Here is a 25250-nt window from a genome sequence, read left to right on the forward strand (position 1 = left end):
TCTGTTTGTTTCTGAGATCTTGGTTGTATTCAGAATCAAAGGTTTATCTGTTTGAATTAGATTCTAGGTTTTGCTTGTTGTGGCCACAGGGGGTGTTAGTTTCCTCTTCGTTCGGATAGACAGTAAGATCTAAAAGTGACAAATTTCCCAAGGACCCTGCCTCATTAGGCCGAGAATTGTCAAGTTCGATTATTGTTTGTTCGATTACTGGACTGTGGCATGCTGGAGCTTGCGGCGCCACACAAGTAGTTGTGGCTTTTTCTTGCGTCGAAACAGTTGATTTGGGAATATTGAAAATTGTTGCCACTTTTAGAGGTTCTTTGCTTTTTTTCTCATTTCGTGGTGTGCAATTTGATCGCTGATTTTTCGAAGTTTGGTTTGCGTTTTCTCCTTTAGTTTGAGAGGCCTACATTCGAAAAAGGGAGACGTTCTGACTGAAGATTTAATTTGGTTTCTCCAGAGTTGCTTGCGTTGCTTATTGTGCTAATTAAAGTTTCAAGCCGGGTAATTTTTGATTCCCATTGTCTTTCTTTCTCAGCGTTTTGTTGATTTAGAGCAGTGATGAAACCTTCCAAGAAGGTTACTTTGGTATTTAATCCCGATACAAGCGTTAATGAATCTTTCATTGAGTCGTTAATTGTTTTTTTGATGGCGTATCTTTAGGTAAATTTCCAATCATGTCGCTTGGCCTTCTATTTCTCACCGGTGTTGAGGTGTCTTTTGGGGGATCGTTATATGATGACGGTCTCCCAGATGGAAAGTCAGAAAAAATTGTTTTTTAACGAAATGATGCCAGCACCGGTTGAGACACTTTGAGGAGGGACTTGTTCCTTTGGTCCGAATGGACCAGTATAGGCGAAGATGTCCTTCTTTGGTCCATTCTGACAGTTGGGGGAGTAGTAGTTGATGGCATTAATAAATAGTTCCCCAATCCGCCTTTCTCGGAACAATGCGCTGGTACGTCTTCGTCAAGCAGATTTATTGCAGATGTACGTGCTTCATTTCGGTAAGAATTGGCCACGTTACATTGAGTACCCATGTCTCCCCGGCTGCTAGAATGTGGAATGTTTTCCTGATAGCCAGGGGCCTCTACCACACTATGGCCACAGTCCGCTGTTGTTCTCTTTTGTGTTGGATCTAAGGGAACTTCCAACGCTACATCAAGCATTTCTGCATCTGAGAGTTCTGTATCCGTTTCTGGTATCCTCTTTGATTGCTTGAAAAAAAACTCTTTAAAAGTATGTGATGTTGGGAGATTCTGAAAGGTTGATTTTACTGAGTCAACTTTTTTTAGTTTCTGGTAGGCAGCCCTTTTATGTTGTTGAATACCATGATCCAAAGGCTCCCCATGCTCCTTTACGATCTTCCTTGTTAGTGCTCTTTTTTTCAATAGGGCCATTGCTATGTCTCTCTTCTGGGCAATGACATCACTGGCCAAGACATTTGATGGATTTGCTGCAGTCGCTCTGTCCTGGGCTACATCCATAGACTCATTTTCACCAGGACTTGCGACAACAGCAGTAGAGTCAGCTCATTTTCTCACTGCTTGACTTGGCCACGAGGTGGCGGCAGAGAGGAGCTCTGCATCCACACCGTGGGTCGTTGACACTGGCAGCGAGTGAGAGGCGTGAATTTCAATTTGTGTGGAAACTTGGATGCTCTGCTGGTTCGGGGCCTCTGTGATGGGGGCTAGGGGCCCGTCAGACCTCACCACTCCTGCCGGTGGGGCTCTGCCTCCGGCACCCTTCAATGGAGAGCAGAGAGAGGAGGAGCCATGGATGATTCCAGCTGTCAGCGCGGCGTCTCGCAAGCTGAGATCGGCCTCGCGGGGTCCTTCGACTCCGCTAGGCTCAACCTCACTCGCCGCAGCGACGGCCTGCGGGGCGCGTACCGCCGACAGCAGGGAGGTCGAAGGAGGAAGCGGGCTCCACACCTCCGGTGACGAATTCATTGCAGGACGATGACCCTCCACCCGTGAGTCCAGAGCAGGTCCTCCCCCAGGTAGGTTCAGAGATGGCAAAGGGGGGGGACCTGTGCGAATGAGGGGGGAGGGGTCAAAGTGGGGAGACGAAGAAGAAATGTTTGTTGAATCGTCCTCCGTGTTTTCACCCAAATCGCCTTCCAGAGCACCAGAGGAGGTGCCGCTCAGTGCGTTCGGGGCACTCTCAAACTTGGTGCTCGCTCCCTCGAGGAGACATGTAGCCGTTTGGGTATGGGACGCCAAGGAGGGTGAAGTTGTTACTTTTTTCTGTGGAATAGTACCGGGACTGGCGTTATTTCCACGTTTTTTTCTTGCCGTGCAAACTTTGCGAGTGTCTTTCTGCTTATCTAAGCAGAGATATTTGCTCCTTAGTATCCTACCAGATGGACTTTTCACTTGAGGGTGGGGAGCAGGAAATTCAGAATTTTCCATATTACAGGCTACAGGTCTAGGGAGCAAGGGGTCCGTTTGTAGGTCCATACCTCCTTATCTCCTAGCCTCAGTAGACTGCAGTTGACTGCTCGCACCTCAGCGAGCCAACTCCGCGTGCTGCTCCGCGTGAGTACTGAAGGTTTTGTCCACAACCAGTGTAGAAAGACTGCAGGCAGGCAGGAAAGCAAGGAGAGACTGCAGTTGACTGCTCGCACCTCAGTGAGCCAACTCCGCGTGCCGCTCCGCGTGAGTACTGAAGGTTTTGTCCACAACCACTGTAGAAAGACTGCAGGCAGGCAGGAAAGCAGGGAGGGACTGCAGTTGACTGCTCGCACCTCAGCGAGCCAACTCCGCGTCCAGTACTTTTTTAGTTAAATTCCTAACCGTTCCGCCAAATCTGTTTGACTTTGGTACAGGATCTCAGTCACAGGGAGCAAGGATGAAAAGTGATGTGAAAAAAGTAAAATAGAGATGTCTGCGTTTTCTCTCTTGCACATACAGTAAATCTCCTTTAAATATTCTGTATAATTTATCTTCAAGGCTTCCCCCCTATTTTTCTGCTGTACGGGTTGAAGACTTGGTGCTGCTGTTGCAGCTCACAAATGATACATTTGGGCCAATTTAATATCTCGTCTAATGACCTGCAACTGTATTTAAGATTTGTATGTTAAGCAAGTAGACGTAAATGCATTCTGTCCCATGGTTACCTGTAATTTCCTATGTCACTGTGTTAGGCAGTCACTTTTGAAATGGACAATATTAGGATTAAAACGTGTACTCTGTAGACCCAGCTGGCATTTAAAAAGCCTAATACCAAAGTGGTCACGTATTGTGATTTAAAATGCTGAATGTTGCAGGAACTGCAACACAAACAAAATAAACGGCTTATTTATTATTAATGGCTACATTATTTTAATGTCCTCTTGTCTAACTCTCTCCTTCTTATCTTCCAGGTTCTCAGCCACTGATGGTCAGTGGAAAGGCAGGTGCTGTAAAATAAAATAGAGATGTCTGTCTAAGCTCTTTTGCAAACACGTTCACTCTCTTTTAAATATTCTATGTCATTTGCCTTCGAACCTTCCTCCTTTTTTTGCAATATGGGTTGAAGCCTCACTGTTGGTTTCCCAGCCTTTATGGTACCTTCTCTAATGCACAGCAAATGCATTACACATTAATATGAGATGTGATCAATTGCCAAACTGAAATAAATGTGTACAATCACAATACATTCAAACTCAAATAAATGCTGCATGCACTAATCAGTTTTATTTTAGATTACATGGCTAGAAGAGTGTCTGCGTACATAAAAGGGATACAAGTGAACACATCCACTGCTACATTTATATGTTGTTGAATGATTGTTTCAAAAACGATTGGGAAAACTAGTGAAAGTAGAAAGTAAATGGCAGAAGTCACACCTTCAAACTCGATGATGAATCCAAAGGAACCTTTTCAACTGGTACTTTCATTCACAAACCTAGATCTTAAAGGCTATACATGGTTTGCTTTGCTACACCTGGTACCTGATATACTGCGCTATCTAACAGAAAGACAGGTGTCTGGTGATAGATGTGTTGATTCAACATTGATGAATTTAGGTGAGGAATCTACCCATCGAACACCAGTGAGCAAGGGTAGACTTGCTAACGGGAGTATTGGCAGTGCACACTTAAGGGTGTTTTCACGGATCTACACCCAATGTGGACATGGAATGTGAGGAGGTAGCCGATGGCAAGTTAAGGCAATCTTGGGGTTTGATCTATGTAACCAAGCAGCCCGTACTGCACTGCGCCTTTTGGGGGTGGACCAAGCCTGATATGGTCTTTCCACTTTTGTAATGGATTGTCAGATGAAGAATGTTGGTCTAGAGAGTTGCCCAGAGCAATACCAGAGGTTAAGATTAATTGTAAACCTTCCTGCAAACAACTGTTTTGTTTTGCTCAAGCAGGCGTTGAACCATAAGGGTTTGTGCACAACGGTTGACAAACTTTGCAGATAACATGATGAGAGCTGTCATTTTGAAATTATTGTTAGATGAGCAAAATTATGGTTCCTTTCCATGCCGCTTTTGTAGGTCCTGTCACAACATAATGACATTGGACCATTTCATTCATCCCACTACTAGCCAACACATGCCACTGAAACACCATCGACTTTGAGAAGTAACTTAGTGGTTTAGATTTTGCAGCACCCTAGTGGTAATATATATATATATAAAGGTCAAACATCCAGTATTATCAAGGAGATGGATGTTGTACAGTTGATCAGTGCTAATGAATCCTGTCACTAATATGCAGGAAATATCTTATGAATTATGGCTTTTATATGAAGATGTTCCATCTTTTTATTACATTTTTAGCTAATTGTACATTTATGAATTTTACTAAGAAAATCGTATTCTGTACTAATGCTCTATAAAATCAAGGTCGTTTTAGACAGAGTGAAAGTTTGTTTGATTGATTGAAATATAATGTATTCAGGAACACACATTACAGCTGTGGCAAGACTCACCAGAATCTATCAACTGACAGAATGTAAACCTAACACACCATTCCACAAAGAACCTTAGAAGGGAAACATTCCATCATAACCTAACTATGTACAGAAAATATATATACTGGTGAAAACATATAAAAGACATAACAACTAGCTCTGAAACCCCAAAACACTTTAGTAAGATCAAAACACACCTAAGCACCTATCTAATGGTCCAAATGAGACTCAACACCTTTAGCAACTCAACCATACTTAGCAACTCTCTCCTTGCACCACACCTCACCACCCATCATTCTCACAGCATTACCAACATCCTTCTCCACAATGTTGACCACTGATCATTTCTCACCATACTTCTTCCCCTTCCTTGGCAAAGGAATTCTCATTTTGTCCACACACGCAAATGCAGTGACTCTACAACTCTGCACCCTGTCATACCTGCATTTTGTGACCTCTCCATTACTCAGTATCCAATTTCTAACAATCTTCCCATCAACACTCACGAATGTGGTTTTACCAAGCCACCCTGGAGTGAGCAAGGTATTAGGCTTCCTCCCTCTATAAAGTCACTCTAGAAAGTTGAAAAGGGGTTACACCAGTAACACCATAGGGTGTCACTCTGTACTGAAATACTCTTTGCAACAAGTCACTCTTCCGATCCCCACCATTAGCCACCATCCATAATCGTCCTGTTGAATCTCTCTACACACCCGTTGGTCTGAGGATGATTTGGAGAAGTTTTATTGTGACGAAACCCTAAGGATCTTATCCAATTCTCAAATTGAACTGACACAAATTGAGGACCATTGTCACTCAGAACATAAGCAGGAAATCCTTCCCTTACAAAATGCACAAGAATTCAGCTACATGTGCTGATGTTATCTCCTTCAATGCTCCAACCTCTGGCCACTTGGAAAGAACATCTACCGAGACAATTTTATGGCACCCTTTAGCTCCTGAAAAATGAAGTAGGCCCAACAAGTCAACAGCCACAGTGTCCCAGGGAACTGTACCCACCTCGGGTATCATCATGGGTGCCATTGTCACTTTCTTTGCAGATACTAGTCTCATCCACTGATTGCTCAATGTTTTTGTCCATCGAAGGTCACCAAAAATCTGTGACAGAATACTGCCTTTCGGCATCCTTTAGTTCCCTGGACGAGAACGATATAGTCCTCTCCCACCTGCATCAAAACTCCTCCTAAAACTAAATCACTGGCACCAGTGTAAACAACAGTTTTCAGATCACTCCTAAAACACTCAGCACTGGGGCACTCACCAGATACTCTTTAATGGCGTGAAACTCTTTCACACACTCTGAATCCCACATAAATTGCACTCCTTTTCTTGTGAGCTTTCTGAGAGCATGAGTAATATTTGCCAACCCCTTCATTAACTTTGCATATTACTCTACCAACTCTAGAATAGATGCCACTTCCATCTTGTTCCTGGGCTCAGGTATCTCCATAATAGCCTTGACTGAACTAGCATTTGGTTTAACTCCCTTACTCAACAAATTATGCCCAACAAACTCAACATCATTTCAAGTGTCATAGTCTCTTATCATGTTGTTCTGTGTTCCCTCCCCACACTCAAATATCATCTTGATAGCATTTGACACCTTGGAGATCTCCTAGGATGATGTGCATAACTCTCTGGATAACGCTAGCTGCAGATACAAGACAAAAGGGCATTCTTACACCTCTGAACAACCATACGTTGTGTTATAAATGCCTTCAAGTTTTGTTGGGGTGCAAATGTATCTGATGGTACGCTGATTTAAGATCCAAAAGAGAAAACAACTTTGCCCCTGAAAGATCAGAAATGATCTCATAAATTTTCAGTAACAGAAATTTCAGTAATATCACATTCCTATTAGGATTACACAATACAACCTGATCACTTTACTTTTCTGCCATCATAATGGGGCTGACCCATTCTCATGCCTCCACAGGCTCTATCACACCATCCTTTGTCATTCTTTCAGGTTCCAGCTGTACCTCTTTTCTGAGGGCAAGATGCACCATCATCACCTTTGCCAAAACTGGCCTTGCTCCCTTTCTATGCTGGATCTTATGCATAAACTCCTTCAAACATCCCACTTCATCAACACAAATTGAAGACACTCTTGTCGCTACATCACCACTAACCTTGAAAACAGTTCCTTCATTACATTCATTGGTTACAAGAGCATGTCTTTTCACCCCCCTCTCTCGCTTTCTCCTGCTCCAGAACATTCCACCACTGATGTGTAAGCAGGTCGAGCGGCATTGGGATCTAATTTCATTCCCAAGGCTGCCTGACTGCCCCAAGAAAGCAAATCACCTCCTATATACTTCACGTACACCTTTCCTCTTACACACTTCTCTTTAAATTGGAGAACAACATTGAATTCTTCAATAATGTGCATCAGATTTTCTCAATAAGCATTTGCCTTTATCTTGGCTTCCTCCAGAACACATTGCTTAAATTTTGTTTTCCAGATTTCTTCCCCAATGAGATTATAGTCTGCTCCACTGGCTATTAACATGAATATCCAATACAAATGACTGTGCCACATTCCTTAGGTTTCTTTAACTTTTTTCCTGACACATCATTACCAACTTGTATCACTCTCACATCACCACACTTATCACTGTTAGGACAGTTTTTCTGAAGTCCTACTAAGGGCTTGGTAAAACCATTCAACTGAGAAAGTACATGATTCCACTCTTACTGTAAGGCTGTACCATCTGAGTATATGGTAGCACAGACAGAGCAGCCAGGCTTATCTTAGGAGGGAGTGAGGGCTGTAGAATCAGTACAAAGACATTGTAACACAATTGTAATGGAGCAGCTGCATGCCTCTGTACGAAACCCTGCCCCTTTCTATATTTATTTATTTATTACATTTGTTACATGCCCAGACCCTGGGGTATCAGGGCGTGGTTACAGCCATATTTAATAGTTGGTCTTACAAAAAGAAAGACTTGCAGAAGGTAACAGAATGAAGGTCATACAGGTTAGGTACAATCAAGTTTGCAGAGTTGGACAACTGATCATTTTACTAAAACAGGAGAGAGACAGGTATTAGTATTGGTTTAATAACCAGGTTTTCAGTTGCTTTTTGAAGCTGGGGAATGAGGTCTCTTTTTTAATGTGATTGGGGATAGAGTTCCAGTGTTTGGGTGCTAGTACACGGAAACTGCTCCCCCCTGCTCTAGTGTTATTGTAGCCAGGGGCCAAAAGGAAGTGAATGTCGTTAGAACTTAGTGTTCTGATGCTTTCTTTTTTCTGTGCTACATTGTTCAGATAGAGGCTTTTTTTGTCAGGCATTTGTGTGCAATACAGTTTTGAAGATTATTCTTGCTTCAATAGGTAACCAGTGTGCATCTTTTCTAATCTGCGAGATGTGATCAGACTTTTTTATTCCTAATGCTGCTCTTAGAACTTTATTTTGCATGAGTTGCAATTTACTGAGGTTAGCCTTTGAACTCTCTAGCAAAAGTACATTGCAGTAATCCAGTTTAGATAATACCAGCGCTCTAGCTAAGGTAAGGCAATTGGTTGGGGTCAGGAGTTGGCGCTTAACGCTATCATTTTGGATGTGTATGCGGTGGATGACAAGTGGGTACTGATATATTTGGTCATCGTGAGGTTGGCGTCTAGGTAGACACCTAAAGTTTTGACTTGCTTAAGTACTGGGATTGGGGATCCGTCTATGTTGATGGAGGCGTAGTCCGGGTGAAGTGCGGCTATTTTGGTTGCCGATCCAACAATGAGAATTTCAGTTTTCTCATCATTGAGACAAAGGCTGTTCAATGCCACCCAGTTTTGGATGATCGTGTGTATTGTGTTAATGACCACAGTGTCCTGATCATAGTTACCTGAGATGGGTATGAGGATATGGGTGTCATCTGCAAAATTTGTATAGATGACACCCATATCATCAAGGGCAGAGAAGAGGAGCTTAGTGTAAGCATTATAAAGTGTTGGGGAGAGGCATGAGCCCTGGGGTACTCCTATGGGTACTGGTTTGGGATCAGCAGCTTCCTTGCCTATGGCAACTCTGGAAGTGTGTTCCGCCAGGAAGGATTTCACCCACTTTGTGGCATCACTGGAGAAATAAACTTCATTGGCTAAGGATTTACAGAGTTTATCATGGTCCACAAGGTCAAAATCTGCAGAGAGGTCTAACAGCAGGAGGATGCAGAGTTTGCCTGAATCCCTAATAGTGTCCATCTGGACTTTCAGATCCAGGAGGGTCGTTTCCGTACTATGGTTGGGCCTGAAACCTGATTGCCTGGTTCCTAACAATTGGTTCTGTTCGAGGTGTGCTTACATTTGTGTATATGCTATTTTATCAATGATTTTGAGTAGGAAAGGAACCGTTGTTATTGGTCGGTAATTGGTGGGTACTGTGGGTGCAATGATGTTTTTTTGAGGAGTGGGGTGACCCACGCTTTTTTGATGGTGGCTGGGACTATATTAGTGTTGAAGGAAGAGTTGACAAAATTGGTAATGATAGGGGTGAGGGTGCTTGCGCAGGCCTTAACTAGTTTAGCTGGGACACTATCGCCTTTGCAGTTAGATGCTTTGAGTTTAGTGATAGTTTTGAGTACTGTTTCTTGTGAGACTTGGCTGAAGTGGAAAGGAGGCTTGGGTTTTTCGAGAGAGGTTGGTGAGGTGTTGGTGGTTACAGAGTTTTTGTCTGCTAGAAGCCGTCTTTGGTAGTAAATTTGTTTTGTAATAGTGTGATTTTGGCAGATAGTGTGTCTTGAATGGTGGTGCACCATTCTTTGCTGGCCTTTTCTGTAGTAGAGTTGGGCGTAGGGTTTTCTAATTCTCTAAGGATAGAGAAGAGTTTTTTGGCATCATATGAGGCATTGCATATACGTGTGTTGTATGCGTTAGCTTTAATTGTGGTAGTAGTCTGAGATGACACTAGAATCTTCACTGGTGACTAGGGTGGATAAGAGATTCTTTTTAAGGGTGGGGGTGAAGTTCTCTACAGTAAGCTTGCAGGAATGTCTGGTTTCGATGGTATCCATTAGATTAGTTTAGGTATGGGGGGTGGTGTTCATCACTCCTGATGGTAAATTCTATACAGTAGTGGTCTGTCAAACTAATTGGGGTGCAGAAGTCAATGATAAGTCTGGTGTTTAATGTCAGAACCCAGTCCAGAATTCTGCCCTTGATATGAGATGGTTCATTCACTATTTGGGTAAAATTCATATCTTTAAGAGCTGCTTGTATAATTGTAGATTTATGGTCTTGGTGGTTGTTACATCCTAGGTTCAGGTCTCTGAGGATAATGCATTTTGTATTGGGTTTGATGTGGGGTGCGAGTAGAAGGGGGGTGTCTGTTTCTGGGTGGCTGTTTACACTGGGAGTTATATATATCACTATGATATTGATAGTGGTTTTCTCATTTATGGCAAGCCTCACTAGCAACAGTTCATAGCCTGAGATATCTTCAATGGGGATAGACCTAAATTGTATGTTAATACTGGCTATGATGGCAACGCCTCCACCTATGGCATTCTTCCTATCAGTTCTAGTATGTTATAGTCAGGAGGTAGGGCCAAGGCAAGTAAAGGGCCAGATGCTTGGTGAAGCCAAGATTCTGTGATTATCAAGAGATCCAGATTTTGTTCAGTGATAAGATCGTGTATTTCGATGGCATGGGCTCCTAGAGATCGGGCGTTGATGAGGACGCTTTTGAAGCTGGATGGTGGCTTGGGTTTAACTGTAGTGGCATTGTTAGGTGCTTATCGTTGAGCATCCTTGGGTGGTCTGTTAGAGGCCTGGGTGATAGGTAGTATTTGTTTTTTGATAGATCTGGGCTAATTGGGCTTGCAAGGAGTAGGTGTCGCGATAGGGGGAGGGTGGTGATGACAATGAGTGTTAGTGCGTGATCTTAGGCGGGTTATTCTGGCACTGCCAACAATAGGGTTGGTGTTAGGGTCTGCTGAGGGCTTGAGGATGGATGTGTGAGTGGGTGCATGAGTTAAGCTGGTTGCCAACAGCAAAGTGGATTGCAAGAACAGCGTTGGGCAGGGAATAGGGTGGTGTCTGGGGCATGCTAGCCTAGATAGCCCGTTTCAATAGGTGGTTTCCTGTGCATGGAGTACTTTCTGGGATAGCGCAGTATGGGAACATGGTGATAAGTAACCAAACTAACATCACTGGATTTAAAGTGAGGTGAGCCTATAGGGAGATATGTGTGTGGCTATATTTGATATACATAGACTCGGCGTGTGGTATATTATTCAGGCGTGGAGAGGCAAAGTGGACTGTGACAGTTAGGCCTTCAGGATACTGAGATTTCAGAGTGTACTAAGTTCACTATACTAACAGTATTGTAATTTTTGGGACAGATCTAAATGCAATAACTTAATCTACAGCATAGTATCAGGGTTGGTCGCCTAAGATGCAGTATAATAGTAGCAACACAAGTATCAGGGTATTCTAAATGCAGAATATCAACAGTAGCACAATTTTAGGGCAGATTTAAATGCGGTATATAGCCACAACAGAGTATCAAGGCTGGCTAGGGTGCAGTATAATAGCAGCAACACAAATATCAGAGTATGCTAACTGCTGAATATCATCAGTAGCACAGTTTTCAGGGCAGATTTAAATGTGGTATGTAGCCACAGCATAGTATCAGGGTAATGCAATGTGTTAGCAGGGACTTAATTGATGGGATATGGTAATTGCGGCAGAGCCCTAACAGAGGCAAGGTGATCCGGCTGTAGTATAGATTCAATTAGTGAATAGTTTGGTGGAAGGGTCTGCATTTGGCTGCCAGGGACTGTTAGAGGTGATCATTTGACTGTGATTGTTTTACTCGAGTTCAGCAGCGCATAGCAGGTCGAGGCAGAGCATTGCAGACATGAGTGGTCGTAGATGGTGGTAGAAGCCACCTTAGAGGCAGGTCGCAAATGTTAGGGGGTTCAGTGGGCAAATATATGATGCATATACGAATATACTGGGCGGGGTTTCTTTGGTGGAATTACAGGTACTTACAGTAGGGTGATGAACTGTACCGCAGGGGAACAGCACACACGAGTGCGGCCCTGCACGGAGAGGCACAGACAGGCCCTTTTCCTTGGCCCTTCACCTGCAGGCCAGCTTCCGCCTTCCGGTTTGGTGGGCGGATGATTCGACTGACGTGCAGCCAATCAAATGCTGCGTGGCGCGAATTTCAAAAGATGACTTCGTTTGGAAGTGCTAAAGCCCGTCGCGGCCATTGCACACATGGAATTCAGCAAAGTCATTTTGGATCAGTTATCGGCCTTCATTGCTTCCTCTTTGGTTTCAGCTCCAGTGGTCATCTCGTCAGCAGCTTCACGTTTTTATCAGGATATACAGCAAAACATCTGCATTTGTTCCCCGCATGTTACAACAAGGGGTGGTCTGGCTGTCCAAACATGACAGCCAGACCCCCACTGGGAGTTGTTCACCTTTCAGGCAAGGTGGAAGACAAAGGGCTGCTGAGTTTTGGACTCCTCCCTCACACCCTGCCGTTCTCAACAATCTGGAGTCTAGGCTGGGAATCTAAAGGATTCCTGCTGAAGACAAAACAGTCACAGAGGTTGTTCCCATCTGGAATGGCAGGGGAAGACCTCAGAAATAAAGAGCACACAAGAAATTGTGAGAAAAGAAGGAGACACACAAATAACTCTTAAGATACATCCTACGATACGTAGGGTATTATAAAGGTTGCTCTGATCACAACCGAAGCACTATACCAAAATCACAAAGAGATCTCAACAACTCTGCACTGTTAGTAACACCTGTATTCACTCATATATGTAGATACATTTGACCTTAGTTAGGGTTGGTCTGATAATTCAACCGCCATAACATGATTAACAATTCATAACAATATCTACAAATCTGTCTCAGACATGAGGTAATGCAGTCACAATTTTCTATATAGAATTACAATGTATTATTTAAAAATACAATCAATAATTCATTTGAAGTGCCTAAAGTGACAAGTGCTTTATTCCAATGATTTAATACAAATATTTAAAAAAAACAACAAGAGGAGTAAGGTTACTTTTTGAAGAGAACTTTGGCGTAAATCAGTTTATACACCAAAACGTTAATGGCAGAATAAGTAAGTATTTCAGAATACTCATATGTACTTTACAAAAACAAGCAATTTGTAAAGTGGAAGCCTATTTCAAGGCCACTCTAAACAACAGTACACAATAAGTATCAACTGCTAATTAATGCAGCACTAAAAAACCAATCATGTTAGAAACCCAATGGAAAGCACTAAAGGCAGTAACGAGGGGAAACCTAATTGCCTTAAAGGCCCAAAGGGAGAAACTTAACCTTCAATGGGAAAGAGAGCTGGAGGCTAAAATTAGCAGCATTCAAACAGAAATATTGCAGAAACCAACAATTAAGCTACAAAAAGCATTGAGACATGTCCAAGGGCAGTTAGACTCTATCCGCACAAAAAAAGCAGAAAGGCACCTAATCAGGCTAAAACACTGGTACTACACAAAGGCTAATAGAGCGGACAAACTACTGGCCAGACAGCTGAAGGGGAAACTCCAAGATAGGACAGTAACGGCTCTCCTGGATGATAAAGGGAATAGAAAGACCCAAACAACAGAACTTGGGGCAATATTTGAGCAATTCTACCGACGATTGTATTTGTCAGATCAACCAGACCTGAACCTTCAAAAGTCATCCTTTGAGGGAGTGAACTTTCCAGTACTATTGGCCACAAAGAAACACACGCTAGACAAAGATATAACCATAGAAAAGGTTAGATTAGAACCCTAGAAGGCGATTAGAGAGCTTCCCAGAAATAAGTCCCCGGGCCCACACGGATATACTGCGATATTCTATAAAGAGTACAGGGCTATACTAGCCCTGATCCTAACAGAATTATTTAACTCCTTCAAAGATAAAGCTAACATCACCCCATCGATGAATGAGGCAAAGATGCTGGTAATACATAAACAGAGAAAAGACCCAGAATTGCCTTCTTATTATCACCCGCTAGTGCTGATAAACCAGGACGCTAAACTGTATACCAAAATGCTAGCCACCAGGCTCACGCAAGTACTCCCGAAGTTTCCCCTACCCCCATTCTCCTCAGTGTGACAAAAACACGACAACATTAGAAGGGTCCTCCACATTGTGGAAAAAATAGGAATAACACGAACTCCAGTGGTAATATTGGCCTTGGACGCAGAAAAGGTGTTTGATCGAGTAGAATGGTCTCACCTGTTCCACACACTGAGGAGAATGGGGGTATGGGAAACCTTCATTAAAATTTTATAAGCCAACTACAACTCCCCTAACATCAGAGTAGCAGTGAATGGAAGCTCATCCAATAAGATCCAAATCAAAAGAGGGACGAAACAGGGATACCCACTATCCCCCTTATTATACGATATCTTTCCGGAGCTACTACTGACGCAAATAAGAAACAAAAAAGAAATAAGGGGTATAGAAAGGGGAGGCACAAACCACAAAACAGCAGCATATGCAGATGATATGATGGTGATGATGGGGGACCAAGAAAACTCGGTTCCATGTAATAATCTCGCCACAAAAATATCGCCATGCAAAAATATTGCCGAAAAATTGTCGTTTTTTGTGGCAACATTATTGCATGGAACCAGTAGTTCTTTAAAAATCGGAAGATGAATGAAAACCAAAGTAAATAACGGCGAGCGCACTTACACAGTAATGGAATCTTGGTTTCCAAGACTGCTGTGTCTTCATCTAGTGTAAATGCACCATCTGTTTGCATTGGCTCATCGAAGAAAATTCAAAAGTTAGGCCCACTTTATGAATGCTTTTCCATCGCAGATTGTAAAATTGAGGTTCAGAGTAAAGTAAAACTCTGGGAATAATCTTGGACAAGAAACCTGAACATGAGGGCACAGATTAGCTGGCTGGTCTCGGCATCCACCTATTACATCAAACTACTTTCATCACTCCGGCCTTTTATTTCACAAAATAATGCAGAGACAATTGCACAAGCTATAATCAGCTCTAAAATTGATTATTGTTGCAGCTTGCTTATTGGCAGCTTGCTATCAGATTGCGATCGCCTCCAGGTAATACAGAACAGCGCGGTCAGGGTCGTTACTGGACTTAAATTGAGTGACCACGTTTTGGATGTAAGGAGAGGTCTGCACTGGCTTCCAGTGAGGGCCAGAATTCAGTTCGGTAACTTTTGACTACTCAAAAATGTCGCCTGGAACTTATGCCCTCCTACCTAATGGATAGTCTGGCTATAAAACACAATGCGAGAGCACCAACACCAACCAACTAATGACCACCCGCTGTAACTCTAATAAAGCCCTCATGGGATCCTTTCTTAACGCCACCCCAAGAGCATGGAATGCCCTTCCAGCAGATCTTAGAGACCTGAAGTCAGCCAAAATCTTTAATAAGAAATATTTGAAAACATTTCTATTTTATTAGACCTGTTCTCTTGGTGATTCTTCTACTGCAATGAGGTGAATATAATCTGCTTTGTCAGCACGGGAGCTGCTTTTTCTTTTCATGTTTTGTCTTCGTTGGCGCTTGTAAGCCCTTGGATCATTGGAGCGTGATACAAATTCATATACAATATAGTACAATTAATGTCCCGAACCAGCATCGCAAGAGTAGTTAGCAAAAGTACAAAAGATATACTATAGTGCACAACTCAGAATGTCTCCCTTAGACATCGGCAAGAAACCAAAAGTAAAATGCCCTGAGTGCAATTACGTAATCCTAGAGCCGCAGTTTTCAAAATTGCTTTAACTTCTTTCAGTATGGTGTACCATCTGCTTACATTGGCGTCTCAAACCGGCGAATCGGGCATGGCTATCAGGAGTACAAACATTATTTTGTAGTCCAAGTTAACTCAAAAAGCACCTGAAGAACGGCTCAAGGTAAGCCTTCTTGTAATGTGTCAGGTACTCACTTTCAAGTAGGTATATTGCATCTAATCTCATTGGTGTGTCTGGTGTTAATGTCAACAAAGCTGTGTTTAGAGGCTTGGTTAATCTACTTAAGAACGACAAACTCATGGGTAGAAGTAGCCCACTATTTTAGAAGATGTGCATTACCGAATTAATAGCCTGTGTATAATAAAGACTTAAAGTCATAAAGGTAAAACCACTGCCACCAGCCATTCATGAACAACTGCAATTGTAACATAATGTTACCAGGTAAGTAAGAAAGAGGATACATTGTATACCCCAGTACTCCCCAGAAAATGGGGTGTGCTTGCTCACTATATAAAATGTGAAGGGGATGAAAATCCCTCTTTACTACTTGGAAACTGTAGTTCACACAAGTACATCAAAGAGAAATTAACAGGGGAGCCCACAGGGGCAACCCAGCCTAAGCCCACAAGTTGTCGGAAATTATAAGTTCTACCATACACTATGGAGAGACATTAAAAGGTCACCCAATAAAATAGTAAAAGTCTAAGCGAGAGGGGAAAAAGATTCCCCTTCTCCTAGTGACAAGGTAAAATAATTACATAGTCAAAGACAAACGATCTGGGGTTGACACAGGTGAGGAATATTTATCATTGATATGAAAATCTCACCTAACAGTCAGAAATTCTGCAACATCTAGCAAGATGTCATCTAACTCCACACAAACAGCACTCTAAATAAACTGTGGTGCATTCTCTTGAATTCGCCAGGTGCAGTGTACTCCAGTATCTGAAAAATCTCCTTTGTTGTTATCCTCCAAGACACTCAAACCTATCTGTTAGTTTTCTTCTGCTGTTCTCTCCTTTCCTGCCTTTGTGGCTTTTCAATTTGTGCTTAACTTGTGGCCTGTCATCACTCTGACTTCGCATCGTGGTATTAGTAACTGCATTGACCTTGGAAATATCCTTCTCACGGAAATCCTTGTTCCCTTCTTGATTGAGGTCCTTAATGCACAGTGTAGTGTGTTCAACTTGTTAAGCTATCTGAATCATTTGATTAATATTAGGGTCCTTTTCCTTCCACAACTCTTCCCTTATTTTATTGTTCGAGCACTTGATCATATGCTGATAGTAGTAATGTTGGCAGAACTGATATTTGGGCAGTAACAAAGGGGGTAATTCATAGAATTCAGCGCACAAGTGGCACACGCAGCTGGCGCACAGTGTGCGCGTGCGAATCCCTGCGCCAGCCGCGTGCGCCAAAATACATTTCCGCACACAGCGTATTCATGGATTCCAGCCACCAAAACCAGCTGTGGCGCACAGTGGCGCAGAGACCCTGCAGCAGTGCCAGTAACGCCCCCAAGAATGCCCCTTGCGCAGGGAAAAGGCATCAAAATCCCCAATCCAGCGCAAAGGGCTCCGCAAACCCTGTACCAGCACGGCAAGCGGGGTACGTGTATCACTGGGGTGCGCGGGAAGTTCCTCACATTATTTCAGCTGGGTACATGTATTTCAGGGGTGCGCAGGAAGTTCCACGCACAATTCCATCAGGGTACGTGTACATCAGGGGTGCGCAGGAATTTTCACACGTGAATTCAGCAGGGTACGTGTATATCAGGGGTGCGCTGGAAGTTCCACACGCGAATGTCCTGGGTACGTGTATTTCGGGGTGGGCGGAAACTTACACACGTGAATTCAGCAGGGTACCTGTATTACTGGGGTGCGCTGGAAATTTCACAAGCGATTGACCTTGTGCGAGCGTGGTACGTGTATTTCAGGGGTGCGCGGGAAGTTTCACACGCGATTCCATCAGGGTACGTGTATATCAGGGGTGCGCTGGAAGTTCCACACACAATTGTTCTGGGTACGTGTATTTCGGGGTGCGCAGAAACTTACACACGTGAATTCAGCAGGGTACCTGTATTACTGGGGTGCGCTGGAAGTTTCACACGCGAATGTCCTGGGTACGTGTATCTTGGTGTGCGCGGGAAGTTTCACACGCGATATCAGCAGGGTACGTGTATTTCAGGGGTGCGCTGGAAGTTCCACACGCGAATGTCCTGGGTACGTGTATCTTGGGGTGTGCGGGAAGTTTCACATGCGATATCAGCAGAGTATGTGTATTTCAGGGGTGCGCTAGAAGTTCCACAAGCGAATGTCCTGGGTACGTGTATTTCGGGGTGCGCGGAAATTTACACACGTGAATTCAGCAGGGTACCTGTATTACTGGGGTGCGCTGGAAGTTCCACACGTGAATGTCCTGGGTATGTGTATCTTGGGGTGCGCGGGAAGTTTCACACGCGATATCAGCAGGGTACGTGTATTTCAGGGGTTCCGTGGAGTACTACATGTGAATTGGCCGTGTGGGTCCTCCCAGGTGTTCGCTCCACAACCTCCATGTTAGGCGGAAACCTGTGCAGTTCCCTCTGGGCCCACTGCAAAAGATTTAGGACTACAGGTGTTTGGCAGTAAACCCACTTGGTAGCAGTCTGTACCACACAGATTCACTTGGTAGCTGTGGCTGAGCAGTCAGACTTCCCTCAAGAAGAGTTAAGCAGTATGTGGAGTATACAAGATTGGGCAATTCTTCACAGTAAGACAAGCAAACACGCAACAAGGCTTCAGTGTAAAGATATAAAGGTATTTATTTATAACGGCACATCTATAGAAAACACTTTGGCACTATCACGGCAAACACTTCAATTACAATTACTCTACGAAGATAATAGATCAATCCCCCTAACAATAGTTCGACAAGTCTAGGTTCTACCAGCATCGCTTATTTGCAGACAGAGGTGTATGCCTCAACCTAGATGGCACTCTAATATTAGTTAGGACGGGAGAGAAAAATAAGTAGGTTACGAAATCAACACAGTTCAATACTTCACGGGGAAAAAAAATGCAAGGCAAGAAAGCAAGAACCACGATAGATCATAAAGTTCAGAGGCCAGGCCCACTCGGAGAGAGGCAAGGCGATATGTCCCAAAAGTATTTTAGTGGAAATGCGTTCGAGTCTTTGAAGCAAATAGTTATTGGAAGATTGGACCAGTTCAGAACAACACGCTGGTGAAAGCTTGGAGGCGACCCTATGGAGAGGCGAGGATTAAGACACCTCACTCTATCCGGCAACAAGGGAAGCCAGGCAGACACAGTACCTTGATTGTGGAGAGACAGCTCCGGCGGGTGCAGTTGTTCCTGGTGGTGGATGCACATCCGGTCTTTGCCAAGAGAAGAGGGGATCTTGTCGTCGAAGGAAAGTTGAAGATCGTTGCACCACCAGGGAAGAGACCAGCCGCGGAGTGCTCCGTCACAAGGCACCACCTTTTGGTCGCGGTACAGGGGTAGTGGCTATCCGGTTGCCGAGGTGCTCTGCACGGGCAATTCGACCACTGCGTCCTGAGGCGAAGAAACAGCAAAGGGGACTGGTTGTTCCCACCAGTCAGGGGAAGAGACTCTCTGGCAGGGAGATCTCCTCTGTCGTCGGGAAGTGGTGAGTCAGTTCAGCAGGGCTCCACCGGAGGTGTCGTCGTTGCAGGTTGGCTCAGCTTTACCCTCGTCGGATTCTTAGGTCCTGTGGCAACTTCTGAAGATCCAGTCCCAAAAGCCCTGCTTTTATGCAGAAAACCCCCATTCATTCAGCCTAGCTGTCAATCAACACACGCTAAGTGGTGAGCGGGGAGGCTCACCACTTGGGCCAATCACACCAGAGTGCGACTGGAGTTGGCAAGGCAACTCGGTCCAGGGTGCCTAAACCCCCTCCCACACCCCTGTGGTAACCCAGACAGAATGGCACCACTTTGGAGGGTCTCTGTACAGAAGCCCGCCAAAAGTGGAACAAAGGGCTCGACCTTTGGTTTAGGAGTCACAGAGACGAACACAGACGCCATTTTAAAAACCGAGTTCTGGCAGAAAATACCATCCGATAGACTTATTTAAGATAAGTAGACCAATGGTATGTTAGAGACTAACGAGAAACAGTATCAATCTCTAACAATGGGAAGAATCCCATAGGGTTATATTCGGGGTCAGATATAACAAGTAGTTTCCAATGCCACCAGCCAAAACTCGACGAGGGGGGACGGGACAGTGCCCCCTCGAATAACAGACCTAGGAGTCATCGAATTACCCCTACTAGTACGTCCACAATAGGATGGTTTGTACTAGTTCTGTTAGTAAATTTAGGTCTAGTAAAGCCAATGGTGACTTTACATGCCCGGGGAGACAGTAGTCAGTCCCCGGGTATGGAGTCTATGATGGAGGTCCGCTAGGACGCCCCAGTGTTACGGCACGTAGGGTGCGGTGTAACACACATAGAAAAACATATGAGACCCTATGGAGTAAAAGACCCCATAGCCCATGGAACACATTGACATTCAAAGGAATTCCACACATTCATGTCCAAGAGTGGGAGAAAAAGAGTCTCACTCTTGGCAGGATGGAAAAAAACAAACTCCTGAAATCCAGCAAAGCTGCTGGGGGACTCACTAGGTTAGGAAATTCAGCCTAAACAGAGAATTCTCCCTAACACTCCACGGCCCCTGCAGGCAGCCCCCACTCATGTCCAACTCATGTTCCACTGCACCCCCACCCCCACAGCACTGTGGGGCACCTGCCAGCAGGCCCCCACTCATGTCCAACTCATGTTCGCCTGCACCCCCACCCCCCAGCACTGTGGGGCACCTGCCAGCAGACCCCCACTCATGTCCAACTCATGTTCCCCTGCATCCCCACCCCCCAGCACTGTGGGGCACCCTTGACCAGGCCCCAACTCATGTTCCCCTGCACCCCCACCCTCCAGCACTGTGGGGCACCCTCCACCAGGCCCCAACTCATGTTCCCCTGAATCCCCACCCCCCAGCACTGTGGGGCACCCTCCACCAGGCCCCAACTCATGTTCCCCCGCACCCCCACCTCCCAGCACTGTGGGGCACCTGCCAGCAGGCCCCCAACTCATGTCCCCCTGCACCCCCACCCCCCAGCACTGTGGGGCACCTGCCAGCAGGCCCCCACTCATGTCCAGCTCATGTTCCCCTGCAACCCCACCCCCCAGCACTGTGGGGCACCTGCCAGCAGGTCCCCACTCATATCCAACTCATGTTCCCCTGAACCCCCACCCCCCAGCACTGTGGGGCACCTGCCAGCAGGCCCCCACTCATGTCCAGCTCATGTCCCCCTGCACCCCCACCCCCCAGCACTGTGGGGCACCTGCCAGCAGGCCCCCAACTCATGTACCCCTGCACCCCCACCCCCCGGCACTGTGGGGCACCCTCCACCAGGCCCCCAACTCATGGTACCCTGCACCCCCACACCAACACTGTGGGGCACCTGCCAGCAGGCCCCCACTCATGTCCAACTCATGTTCCCCTGCACCCCCACCCCCCAGCACTGTGGGGCACCTGCCAGCAGGCCCCCACTCATGTCCAACTCATGTTCCCCTGCATCCACACCCCCCAGCACTGTGGGGCACTCTCCACCAGGCCCCAACTCATGTTCCCCTGCACCCCCACCCCCCAGCACTGTGGGGTACCCTCCACCAGGCCCCAACTCATGTTCCCCTGCACCCCCACCCCCCAGCACTGTGGGGCACCCTCCACCAGGTCCCAACCCATGTTCCCCTGCACCCCCATCCTCCAGCACTGTGGGGCACCTGCCAGCAGCCCCCCAACTCATGTACCCCTGCACCCCCACCCCCAGCACTGTGGGGCACCCTCCACCAGGCCCCCAACGCATGTTCCCCTGCACCCCCACCCCCAGCACTGTGGGGCACCTGCCAGCAGGCCCCCACTCATGTCCAACTCATGTTCCCCTGCACCCCCACCCCCCAGCACTGTGGGGCACCTGCCAGCAGGCCCCCACCCATGTCCAACTCATGTTCCCCTGCATCCCCACCCCCCAGCACTGTGGGGCACCCTCCACCAGGCCCCAACTCATGTTCCCCTGCACCCCCACCCCCAGCACTGTGGGGTACCCTCCACCAGGCCCCAACTCATGTTCCCCTGCACCCCCACCCCCCAGCACTGTGGGGCACCCTCCACCAGGCCCCAACTCATGTTCCCCTGCACCCCCACCCCCCAGCACTGTGGGGCACTGACAGCAGGCCCCCAAGTCATGTCCCCCTGCACCCCTACCCCCCAGCACTGTGGGGCACCCTCCACCAGGCCTCCAACTCATGTTCCCCTGCACCCCCACCCCCCAGCACTGTGGGGCACCTGCCAGCAGGCCCCCACTCATGTCCAACTCATGCTCCCCTGCACCCCCACCCCCAGCACTGTGGGGCACCTGCCAGCAGGCCCCCACTCATGTCCAACTCATGTTTCCCTGCACCCCCAAACCCCAGCACTGTGGGGCACCTGCCAGCAGGCCCCCACTCATGTCCAACTCATGTCCCTCTGCACCCCCATCCCGCAGCACTGTGGGGCACCTGCCAGCAGGCCCCCACTCATGTCCAACTCATGTTCCCCTGCACCCCCACCCCCCAGCACTGTGGGGCACCCTCGACCAGGCCCCAACTCATGTTCCCCTGCACCCCCACCCCCCAGCACTGTGGGGCACCCTCCACCAGGCCCCAACTCATGTTCCCCTACATCCCCACCCCCCAGCACTGTGGGGCACCCTCCACCAGGCCCCAACTCATGTTCCCCTGCACCCCCACCCCCAGCACTGTGGTGCACCCTCCACCAGGCCCCCAACTCATGTTCCCCTGCACCCCCACCCCCAGCACTGTGGGGCACCTGCCAGCAGGCCCCCACTCATGTCCAACTCATGTTCCCCTGCACCCCCACCCCCCAGCACTGTGGGGCACCTGCCAGCAGGCCCCCACTCATGTCCAACTCATGTTCCCCTGCACCCCCACCCCCCAGCACTGTGGGGCACCTGCCAGCAGGCCCCCACTCATGTCCAACTCATGTCCCCCTGCACCCCCACCCCCCAGCACTGTGGAGCAACTGCCAGCAGGCCCCCAACTCGTGTACCCCTGCACCCCCACTCCCCAGCACTGTGGGGCAACCTCCACCAGGCCCCCAACTCATGTTCCCCTGCACCCCCACCCCCAGCACTGTGGGGCACCTGCCAGCAGGCCCCCACTCATGTCCAACTCATGTTCCCCTGCACCCCCACCCCCCAGCACTGTGGGGCACCTGCCAGCAGGCCCCCACTCATGTCCAACTCATGTTCCCCTGCATCCCCACCCCCCAGCACTGTGGGGAACCCTCCACCAGGCTCCAACTCATGTTCCCCTGCACCCCCACGCCCCAGCACTGTGGGGCACCCTGCACCAGGCCCCAACTCATGTTCCCCTGCACCCCCACCCTCCAGCACTGTGGGGCACCTTCCAGCAGGCCCCCAACTCATGTACCCCTGCACCCCCACCCCCCAGCACTGTGGGGCACCCTCCACCAGGCCCCCAACTCATGTTCCCCTGCACCCCCACCCCCAGCACAGTGGGGCACCTGCCAGCAGGCCCCCACTCATGTCCAACTCATGTTCCCCTGCACCCCCACCCCCCAGCACTGTGGGGCACCTGCCAGCAGGCCCCTACTCATGTCCAACTCATGTTCCCCTGCATCCCCACCCCCCAGCACTGTGGGGCACCCTCCACCAGGCCCCAACTCTTGTTCCCCTGCACCCCCCCAGCACTGTGGGGCACCCTCCATCAGACCCCAACTCATGTTCCCCTGCACCCCCACCCCCCAGCACTGTGGGGCACCCTCCACCAGGCCCCAACTCATGTTCCCCTGCACCCCCACCCCCCAGCACTGTGGGGCACTGACAGCAGGCCCCCAACTCATGTTCCCCTGCACCCCCACCCCCCAGCACTGTGGGGCACCCCCCACCAGGCCTCCAACTCATGTTCCCCTGCACCCCCACCCCCCAGCACTGTGGGGCACCTGCCAGCAGGCCCCCACTCATGTCCAACTCATGCTCCCCTGCACCCCCACCCCCAGCTCTGTGGGGCACCTGCCAGCAGGCCCCCACTCATGTCCAACTCATGTTCCCCTGCACCCCCACCCCCAGCACTGTGGGGCACCTGCCAACAGGCCCCCACTCATGTCCAACTCATGTCCCCCTGCACCCCCACCCCCCAGCACTGTGGGGCACCCTCCACCAGGCCCCCAACTCATGTCCCTCTGTACCCCCACCCCGCAGCACTGTGGGGCACCTGTCAGCAGGCCCCCACTCATGTCCAACTCATGTTCCCCTGCACCCCCAACCCCCAGCACTGTGGGGCACCTGCCAGCAGGCCCCCACTCATGTCCCCCTGCCAACATGTCATCACAATCTAGATCCCTGGTCCCTATGGTCAGCCTCCAAATGCCAAACACCCACCCGAGTATTGCATCCACCCACTTAGAAATGGCAATCACATGATAGAACCTCAATTGCAAGTTTGGAAATGAACACATGTCCCTCACATACACCCAATGGGTGTCAGTGAATCTCAAAACCCATATCATGAAATGCATGAAACAAATGAGATGATACTACACATTGAAGTTTGAACAAAAAATATGTATTAAAGGAAACATAAATTGAATCAAAAATAAACAAACAGAAATGGGAATTAAAAAAAATAAAAAGCAGCATGTCCGTGAAATAATGCAAAACCAAAAATCATAATCCAAAGGAATGGTGTCCAAAGTCACAGTCCACAAAAGAAAATCCAATGGAAAATTATAATTGAAAGCCATTGCTCCATGGGTAAATTGTAAAAAAAAAGAAAATTCAACAGTCAGCTATATACAGATGAACAAGCCAGGGTCCATGATCCCAACAGAAGAAATGAAACCTATCTAATAACACTACCTAATAAAAAAAAAACTATATACAAAAATGTGACCATTTGTCCAAAAGGTCCAAAAAAAATGCAAAATCAAAGGAAACCTAACACTAACTACAGAACTATTTACAAGGGCAGCGGGCTAGTCCGACGGCTCACTTTTGGATGTCCCGGGCCAGGGCATCATCGAACTCCAGCTCAATGTCCCAGAGGCGGTCCTCCTCCATGGCCCCGAGGGTCCACAGGGCCGTCGACGTGTCCACCTCCAACCCCCTGCGTATTGCCTCGAGGCACTCGGCCCGCCTCAGGGCCCTCCGCATGGAGTTCTCTGCCCTGACCATCGTAAGCCGTGCCTCTTCCGCCCGCTGCCGCTCCGCATCTATGGCGTGGCCCAACTGCTGCCACACGGAAGACACTTTCTGTCCTGGGTCCTCCTGCCCTCCGGCCGATGCCTGCCCCTCCAATGTCGAAGGCCCCGAGCCATCATGGTGCCCACCACGTTGCTGCTGCTGCTGCTGTACCTCTGCCCGTGCACTGCCTCCTGCTGCCTGCACATCCTCCGCTGGCTGGGGTGCAGTCGTTGATGTGGCCACCCCTGCTGGACGTCCGACTCCCGACTGTGGCAGGGATGCCTCCTCCACCAGCCTGGCCGTACCGTCAGAGGC

Source organism: Ambystoma mexicanum, chromosome 2q (genome assembly GCF_040938575.1).
Source record: "Ambystoma mexicanum isolate Mex_15411 chromosome 2q, UKY_AmexF1_1, whole genome shotgun sequence".
In the NCBI taxonomy this organism is placed as follows: Eukaryota; Metazoa; Chordata; class Amphibia; order Caudata; family Ambystomatidae; genus Ambystoma; species Ambystoma mexicanum.